The 10,057-nt window shown below is 43.5% G+C and overlaps 1 long non-coding RNA gene across 1 annotated transcript; it reads right to left on the reverse strand.

The window, feature by feature from the left end:
• Positions 1–1,982: 1,982 nt before the first annotated feature.
• LOC144589609 (uncharacterized) lies at positions 1,983–6,998 on the reverse strand. Its single transcript, XR_013545825.1, has 2 exons — positions 6,939–6,998; positions 1,983–2,628 (listed from the first exon to the last, which is right to left on the reverse strand). It is a non-coding gene; the product is annotated as an uncharacterized LOC144589609 (long non-coding RNA).
• Between the last annotated feature and the right edge of the window lie 3,059 nt (positions 6,999–10,057).

Consider the following 10,057-nt stretch of genomic DNA (forward strand, 5'->3'; position numbering starts at 1 on the left):
GGGATGTGGCTGTTTGGCATCCTTTCGTCGCATATGGATACCCTCCCAGCCCCACTTATGCCCTTCCATGGTCCTTGGACAGCACACCCTTTTTTCAGGGAAGTGGCAGAGGGCAGGTGAATTTTAGCACAGTGGGATTCCTTCCCTCCAGACTGGAAAACAGACGGCCTTTGATGCAGAGGAGTAATTATAGTAGGCCTGTGCTTAGCTATGCCAGAACTTCCTGTGACAATAGTTTGCTGGGAGAGGGTTTCCACACTGGTCTCATGGCAGGTCACTGTTGTTATCAACCGCAGTTGGGTTTGGCATTCAAAGATGTCCTTCTCTTTGAAGGAGCTATTATCAGGCACTCTGACCTTTGCTAGCTTGGGACCTATAGCTTCTCCATGGCTCTTGGCTGAGTCCATTCCATGAGAATGGCTGTCCTGGCTCTCGTCCGAATGAGTACTCGGTATCGCATAACTATCACGAGACTGGCAGGCAATCCCTCAGAGTACATGGCGCATCTGTAGTCCAGCCATTACTTTTCACATCGTCCTCTGAACAAATCAAAGCAGACCCGGACCTGTCATTGGCCAGTTTGTTTTCCTCTGCACTGCTCTTTAGTGTTACTGGGGAATCACGTGCTGTCATCAAAGACAGCAGAGATACAGACCGGAGGACCTCCTCCCTCAAGTTCTGGGGTTCAGATTCCTGTGAAGTGCTCTCACTATTTCCTTCAAAGGACTGGAGGGGCTTGATGTGGAGATGCACCTCTGGCAGTTGTTGGAAAACTTCCTGTCTCAGCTGCTACGTGAGAGATACAGCTTTGGATTTTCTCTTGGATGAGTCAGGCTTTCCTGTGGACCCATCTTTCTTGGAAAATAGTTCTTGCTGGCCTGTTACATGGTCAACCAGCTTGGCCAGGGGATTGGTGAAGGGCATGTCCCCTCCCAAGAGTGTCTGTAGGTGCTTTTTGTTGATGTGTGGTGCACCAAGAACAAGGCAAGGAACATGAGGCAGATGGTGAATGCTCTGGATAGGTAGCTTAGGCAAGTCTAACCTCTTCTCCTGATAAGAGTCTCCTTTTTTTTTAATCATTGGCTCCAAAAGCTTGGTGGTCTTTTTCACAACTTTTAGGCCTTTTGGCAATGGAGAGAGCTTGACTTGTGTACCACCGCTTATTGGAAGAGGTGATTGGGAAAGAATAACATGAGGATCCTGATGAGACTGTTATGGCAGACTGGCAGGTGGTCCCTTAGTTTAGAAAGGGGTTCTTTAGTCTTGCTACTGCTTCTCAAATCATTCTTTGTAAAACAGAACAGAGCAGACAAGTAGCTGTTGTCAGATACTGCTTCAGCCAATTTGTTTTCCTCTGCCTTCCTGTGAAGGAGAGAACACCAGTGTGCCGTCCTCAGTAGAACAGAATGTTGAGGAAAACTGCGGTTATGTGGAGGGAATATTGGTGGAAACAGAGCAGGAGAGGGAGGAGTGGAAAGGGTCACTGGAGGTTTGCTTAGCAGACAAGAAAGGGGAGGAGTTAGACCTAATTGTCTGGGAGGAGGATATAAAAGAGGAGGGAGGCGTGTGAAGTTTTAGAATCCTAACAGGCGGCGAGCAACCGGAGAAACAGGATCAAGCGGTTCAGACAGAGCTGGGCTATGGGCATGAGAACTTTGCTAAACTGATGAAGGATTTTCCGGACCGGAGGAGGCTTGCTGCCGGACCCTAAAGACCTACACAGGAGAGGAGGAGAGCTAGAGCCCGTAGAATGGACCATGGTGGTATATCCACGCAATCAACGTGGGGGGGGGTAAGGGTGATCTGTCCCAGTCCCTCTTTACACCAGCAACCGTGCGAGGGAGACTGGGTGAGACACCCCTGTTGTGGGACAAGTTGTGTCATGAGGAGCACCCCGCAGCGACCAATGACCGATCGGGAGCAGTTTGGACCGGCCCCAGTATAAGAAGTGATTTGCTGACACCGGATGTAAAGGCGCAAAGTTATAGAGTTCTTCCAGAATTGAGTTTATTAGACCTGTTTCCTTCCCGCGCAACCCTTGGGGTCACCCCCTGCAGATGAAGAACCCAATCACACTTCCCCATCTGAGTGGCTTGGGAAACACCTGCTATCTTGAAAGGAAGTGTTGAAGGAGATCTAGGTTGGAGGAGCTCCTCCCTCAGAAGAGCTCTGGTGGAAAATATTTCTTGCTGGCCTGTTCCATGGTCATTCAGCTTGGCCAGGGTGTGTGTGAATGGTGTGGCCCCTCCCAAGAGTTTATATAGCTGCTTTTTCTTGATTTGAAACTCCAAGTGCTTCATAGTGCCCACATCAACAGCTGGGCAAGGAATACGTAGAGGCTGGTGGGCCTTTTGAGCAGGTGGCTTCGGCAAGCTCATCCTCTCCTCTTAGAAGATCCCTCCTTTTGCTTGCTCTTGTCCTTTCTCAGAAACAACCCTGGGCTCCCAATTCTCGCACTCAGACCAAGCCTCCTCCACACAGGTGTTGGTAGATGCAATGGTGGCGTTGGTGTTACTGAGGGAAGCATCCTCCAGCAGGCTTGACTCTTCCTCATCATAAGAGGATGTTGACCAGGAACTATCCAGGGAGGAGGTGGAAGCTCCAGAGAAGCTGGACAGGCTGGAGACACTTCAAACATGCAGAAAGACAAAAAGGGCAGGAGAAGTGTGACTCAGTGCTAGGTAGGAGAGGAAAAGCAAATTTTTCACAAAGAGGAAAAGGATGAGAACATTTCTCTCAGGGAAAGTGCAATGTGAGGAGTGGGGTAGTCAGGTTGTGTTTGTGACCCGGGTAGCAAAATAGGAAAAAGAATGCACTCGGAAAACACAAACCCTATTTTAGCATTAAAATGTGTATATGTGTGTTATGCATCATTAAGTCAGAACTAACTTGTAACGATCCTAACATAGCTTTCCCAGGTCTCCTAAGTCCTAGTTTGTTCCTGTATATCCACTATACCACATGGAGTCTCTAAAATAAAATTGCACTTCCTGAAAGTGTGAATCTGAATGTGAAGGTGTAGAAAATCGAAGTGAGCCGTCCGCAAAGGTCAAAATGGAGAACAGTGACAAAGAAAGGGAACAGCGAGATAACAGTGAAAGTAGAGACGAATAGGAAAAGGATTTGACAGCGGAAGAAGGGGCGGGAAAGTTAGAAGTGTGCTTGGCTGAGGGAGAGGGGGAGTAGCAAAAGGTGGCGGTTGGGGAGGAATATAAGGATGAGGAGGGGTAGTTTGGTTCAGTTCGGTGGTGAAGGAATATGAAAGAAAGAAGCGAGAGGAAAGAAGAAGGGCATTTGAAAGGGTCCGGAATCAAGGCCTTTTAAGGGATTTCCCGAATTTGAAGATGGAAGGACTATTGCCCAACCCTCCGACTTCTAATGAGGTCCCTCAGCGAAAGGCGGTCCGGGAGTGGAATGTGATAGTGGCACCACGGGAGGCCGAACTACAACACGAACGTGAGAATTTGACAGCTCCATTTCCAGAAGGTCCCGATGAGAGGTGGTGGATAAGACACTCATGCTGTGGGACGATTTGTGTGACGAGGAGTCTCCCACCCCCATAACTGGCACCCAGGGGACCTTATGGGGTACAACACCGCTGAGCCCTTGGGACTACAACCCAAGTTTGAATGACGTTAAAGATGGCCAGTTGCCAATGTTGGAACCGTTATTACCGTTTAAGGATGTGCTGGTGGATGTAGGAAAAAATAAAGTTCCAAATGTTAAAGTTATAAAGACTCAACCATTGTTATTTCCCACCGAAATGGAGGGGTCGCCTGAGGGGAATAGCGAACCTCTTTACACTGAACTAACACAAAGTGGATAATGCTACACATTTTGTCTTCATGAGAAACGTCATTTTTGGGGAAACTGTGAGGGCATTGTCTACACTTCTTTGTTATTCAGAGTAATATCCGCCACGGGGTGAATCTATGGGCTTTTTCTGATCACTTAAAATCTACATTTCAGCAAGTTATGTGTAGGACCTGAGGTAGATGTCAAGAGTTGCTACCTTAAACTTGGCAAGCCAAGTGGCCGGTCTTGAAACAAAGGCATAGAAGGAAGGAGCAGCAAGTAGAACTGTGGCTAATTTGGAGAGTAAAGTGTACTTATCTGCTCCAGGAAGAAGGAGGAGCCACGAGCAGCGAGAACAGGGGAATTCTAGTGCTCTGGATTCTCCTGGGTCTACTCCGAGACAGACGACCCCCCCGGAGAAGGAGGGGGCAAGTTCCACAGGAGCGTGGACTTGTCAGCAAGTGGGAGCTTCGGAACCGCCGAATTTCAGATGGCAGTCTGATTTTTGGAAGAGGTTCCCTTCCTGCACGCAGTTTGTCTCGTGAAGTCGCCATGATTGGTGAGTTTAGCTGCTCGGCAAAGGGGAGGAAATTACTATCTGACTACAGAATAGAAATTAATCTAATCTGCTGATAAGCTACAGCAAGTAAAGATCAAATCTGCTATGTGAAAGCCGTTTGAAAAGGAGACCTCAGAGCGGCATAACATCGTTAATGCCTTAATACTGGAGTTCTTTTTTACTACGCCACAGCACGAAAACGAAACCAACTTATCCCCTTTCCTCTCAACCCTCCCTCCTAGAAAACTGGCCTTCCATAAATCTGTAAAGTCAGGATTTAAGAACTTTAAATAACTTTGCAATGACTCTGTTTCTGGCTACAATGTTTATGAAGTCCCCCCTTACAAGACCTTAAGAGCGGACTTGCCAATAAATCATGTGGAGATTCTGAGTAATTAATCTGTTGACTGGTATGACCATGGAAGGTGGGGGTGAGCTATCGTCGCAACTGGCAATGCATGATGTCAAGGAACTTTTACAAGAATTTCAAAACTATATAATTGGACATTTGGGGAAACAAATTGAGGAGTGCAGACTGGACCTGAAAGGAATCTTCTCGGCTATGCACGAAAAAATCGAAAGCAAGGGGGAATTCCAGATAATTAATGAACAGTCTTTAATTGTGGAGAAACAGCAACTGGCACGATGCGAAGACAACTCAGAGTCAGAGAGAAAGAAGAAAAAGACTCATTTTTCTCAAGGGATGACCAAAAAAGACAAACGGGGAGGGGGCAGGAAAGGGAGAATTTATCTTAAGACTGTGTTGAAAAGAAAAAATATAAGGGAGAGATGGGCGAAGCTTAGGGCAAGTATTTACAATCAGAGGTCACATGTTATCTCGCTCCAAAATCTAAACACTGACTATATTGGAATCAAATCAACCAACCACATAGAAATTGCTTTAAAAAAATTCTACAGATGGCATTTTAAAACTGGGAAATATTTTGTTTGGTGGTGGCATGTATAGGGAAATAATAAATATATGTGATTATGAGGCCAATTCCGGCTGGATGACACTGGAGCTAACAAATAGGAACTAGAAAGGGGGAAGGTACTTGCTGAATAAATAATAGAAGTCCAATGTTTTAAGATAGATATAATTAATAGATAAAGCAAGATGATCAATATATTATAAGCAAATCTGGCCAAATATGAAATTTAAGATTAGATAAGTGTATGTGGTTTATAGATCTTAGAAATGATGATGAATAATAATGTTGGATGTTGGTTTTAAGGCATGTATATGCATAAAAGCATACAAGAACTATAAGAATGACTATGCTGAAAATATTAGATACATACTTTATTGTATATAAAAATGGAGATTATCAAGGAATGAATAGGCCTGTGTGGATTTTATGCTGGATAAGAAAATTTAAAGAGAACATGAGAATGTGATGCATGAGAAATGTAAATGATAAGAGACAGATGGATGGAAATGCAGATGAGAGAATTCAAAAAATTATTATAAATTTAAGATGTTAGACAATTATATATATGTAATAGCAAACATGTGCAGATGCACATGGATATATTATAAATAATAGAAGTCAAATGTTTTAAGATAGATATAATTAATAGATAAAGCAAGATGATCAATATACTATAAGCAAATTTGGCCAAATATGAAATTTAAGATTAGATAAGTGTATGTGGTTTATAGATCTTAGAAATGATGATGAATAATAATGTTGGATGTTGGTCTTAAGGCATGTATATGCATACAAGCATACAAGAACTATAAGAATGACTATGCTGAAAATATTAGATACATAGTTTACTGTATATAAGAATGGAGATTATCAAGGAATGAATAGGCCTGGGTGGATTTTATGCTGGATAAGAAAATTTAAAGAGAACATGAGAATGTGATACATGAGAAATGTAAATGATAAGAGACAGATGGATGGAAATGCAGATGAGAGAATTCAAAAAATTATTATAAATTTAGGATGCTAGATAATTATATATATGTAATAGCAATGTGGAATATAACATGTGCAGATGCACATGAATATATTATCTCTGTAGTCAGAATTTACATAATAGATAAGGTGGTATGAGAAACACCTCCCTGCTTATATGTTAGTTTTGTCACTTGTGTATGTCTTTTTAGTTTTACATGTTATTGCTTTGTAGGTATTCCTGTTGTTGTTTGTTGTAGGTATGTATGTTATAAAAATAATAAAATGTAAATTAAAAAAAAAAATGTACACTTCAAAAAAAAAAAGTGTACTTATCTGCTCCTCAGCTGAATTATGGAGTAATTGAGTGGGGTAGGGGTGAAGGTGTGTCAGTCTCACTTCCTTCTTTCTATGAATAGCCACCAGAAATGGGGGTATTTGTATACAAACACCCCCCACAGGTGGAAATAATGAGGGTCTCATTCGTCCAGTCACTATTTTGCTGCTGAGGTGAGCTCAACAGAGCCTTCCTATTGTGCTGTTGTCTGCAATAGATTAGCCACTCCTGGCAGGAGGCGGGATGACAAGCATGGTGGACAACGGTGCCAAATATGTTTCAGTTAAAAGACAATAGGCTCTCTGAGCTGCAAGGTAAATGTTAAGAACCAGGTACCACTTACTTTCTCTTGGATGAAGAGACTGCTTGCTCACCAATCTGGATTGCCTGAATTTTCAAAGCCTGTCACAAAGAAAGGAAGGAAATCATTGGGTAGGTGATAAGGGGAAGAAGGTAAGATTCACAGCTAAACGAATACCTAAGCTGATAATTCATTCCACCAGGCTCTTCTGCTTAATAAGCTAAGAGCCATCCAAGGTTCCCTCTAAGTTGCAAGTCTGTGTGCGCATGCACGACTCTGCCCCTCTCCGTCCTCTCTGGAGGCTTTGAAGCCTTGAGTTGGCCAATGAGTCTGAGGAAATCTCTTGGTATTTCTCAGCATGTAATCAAATTGAATGAACCAAAGGAAAGAGCACCAAACAGCTGTGGTGACTGGAGGTATACTGGGGTTTGTAGTGGAAAGAAAAGGAACTTGTTCAAGGTTTGTCCTTTCAAACATTTATTCCATCTCAGCACAACTTGTTTTACCAGGAAAAAAAAATACAAGAATTAAACTCACTCACTCACTAATGAATTCGTCTTCTGCTGCCAAATGTGGCCAAAGTGTGCTGGCAAACAGGTGTCATACAGACTATGGTGGGCTCTTGGGAAAGAGGTCACCATATGCATCCTACAGGTGTCCCTCCTTAGTTTACAGGGACTTAAGAGACACTCCAAGGCTCATCAGCCTCTGTCTTCTCTCTTACCCGGTAGCGTATGCCTGTCCAGACAATCGAGAACATGAAGATTAAGACCAGGAGCCACAACAGAACCCAGTCAGTTTCCATCTTGCTGACAAAGAGTCAGAAATGAAGCTGCCTTATTAATACTGGCCAAGCCTGAGCATCTGATTGGGCATCACTCACACATCACAAAGGGCTTTTTGTTAAGCCCTTTGGCAGCCCAGCTCAACTTGGTCCCCAGGGGCAACCCTCTGTGATGGCTGGACCTCACCTACAAATGCCAAACAGACGTTTCATCACTCTCAAAGGAGGGTCCCACACAGCACTCTTCCAATGTGGGAGGTTCTTTTCTGCTGAGTCTCGAACAGTGCAAGCAGTGACAAGATTCTATCGAGAAGGAATTCTGCAGAGTTCAGCCTTGTTCTCACATCATCATCATTAGATTCCAGCATGTTATAAAATGATTCCATTCCATTTCTTACCCCACTTCTTGGCCACAAGGTTTTGTTCAAGGTAACTTAAAATTATATGCCATCAAGTCAGTTCTGACTTGATAGTGACCTTTCATAGGCTGCCAAGGGATGAAGCACTCAGAAATGGTTTACTAGTCCCTCACAGTGCAGCTTGACCAAGGCCACTCAGGTGGCAGGGTACATAAGCCCATCAGTCCTACCTTGAACGCGCCAGCAAAGCTACAGATACCTGGTGCATATATTTCTAATCTGTTATGTGCTGACAAGTTGCTCTCACCTCATGTTGACCCCAATAGAGTTTTTGGGGCATATCACCTGTTCAAGGTGTAGTTTATCATGGTCACTTTCCCACCAGTGATTTTCCTTAAGTAAAAAGGAATTTGATCCCAGGTCTTCTGAGTCATCATTTGCTATCCATTATACCATACTGGCTCTCTAGTCTTTCAATACACAGATGATCCATTCTTGCTCTCCCATACCACTCAGCAACATAGCTACTGCATTTTGCACCAATTGACTATCTCCAAAGGTAGCACCATGTTGGGTTTCTGGAATAAATGGGAGATACACTCTTCAATGATAGCTCCCTTTAGTCTCTTAATCAAGCCCTGTGTCAAGAAATTGAGGTACAAAGGAATATAGGGTTTCTGTCCTTTTCAGAGACATGTACAGTGGTGCCCCGCTTAACGATTGCCTCGTTAAATGATAAAACCGCTTTACGATGAAGTTTTTGCGATCTCAAAATGATGTTCCTATGGGGAAAATTCACTTAACGATGATCAGTTCCCTGCTCCGGGAACCGATTTTTCGCTTAACGATGATTTAGAAACAGCTGATTGGCGGTTCTAAAATGGCCGCCCGCTGTGTAGAATGGCTCCCCGCTGTGTTTTCAGGACAGATTCCCCACTTTACAGGCAGCGAAAATAGCCGCCCCTATGGAGGATCTTCACTGGACGGTGAATTTTCAGCCCATTGGAATGCATTGAACTGGTTTCAATGCATTTCAATGGGCTTTTTCATTTCGCAAAACAATGTTTTCTTAAGACAGCGATTTTCACGGAACGAATTAACATCATCTTGCGAGGCACCACTGTATTCATATTTCCTTACTATTACCTTAAAAGATTTACCTCAGGAAATACTCTGACTGATCTTGACACTTGTTTCTGCGTCTAGGCTAAGCTTTCACAGTAACTCCTTACTTTACTGTGAAGAGGAATCGGTCAGTATGGTTAAACCTAGAACTGAGCTGTTCCCTCAATCGTCTAGGGCAGGAGTCAATACCACCTTGACTGCACTACGTTCTATGGTTCAGGACCTGGTTCTAGGAGAAGGTCAGAAAGCAGAGGGAGACAGGAAGAAAAAGTCAGAGACTTCCTTCAGACTAAGCATATACAGAATTATAGCCTAAATTAACATATTACCAATGAACCCCAAAAAGGGAGAATAATCACATGCTCTTAATTAAATTTATATGCAATTTCATGTATTACTTTTTAATGTGGCAGATTTTTTCCCCCCAACTGACTGTGAAACTACATGTCTTACATTATTTAGATCTTCAACAAGAATGTTTCACACATTAGTGAAGAATTAATTTCATTCACACCATGAGAACCTACAGTATATACAATTTTATATTTATGGAAAATTAGACTATGCTTTATAAGTAAGGTAAAGGTTCCCCTTGACAATTTTTGTCCAGTTGTGTTCGACTCAAGGGGGCGGTGCTCATCCCCGTTTCCAAGCCATACAGCCAGTGTTTTGTCCGAAAACAATCTTCCGTGGTCACATGGCCAGTGCGACTTAGACACAGAACGCTGTTACCTTCCCACCGAGGTGGTCCCTACTAATCTACTCTGCATGATTTCGAACCGCTAGGTTGGCGGGAGCTGGGACAAGCGACGGGTGCTCACTCCGTCGCGTGGATTTGATCTTACGACTGCTTGGTCTTCTGACCCTGCAGCACAGGCTTCTGCAGTTTAGCC

Source organism: Pogona vitticeps, chromosome 5 (genome assembly GCF_051106095.1).
Source record: "Pogona vitticeps strain Pit_001003342236 chromosome 5, PviZW2.1, whole genome shotgun sequence".
Lineage (NCBI taxonomy): Eukaryota > Metazoa > Chordata > Lepidosauria > Squamata > Agamidae > Pogona > Pogona vitticeps.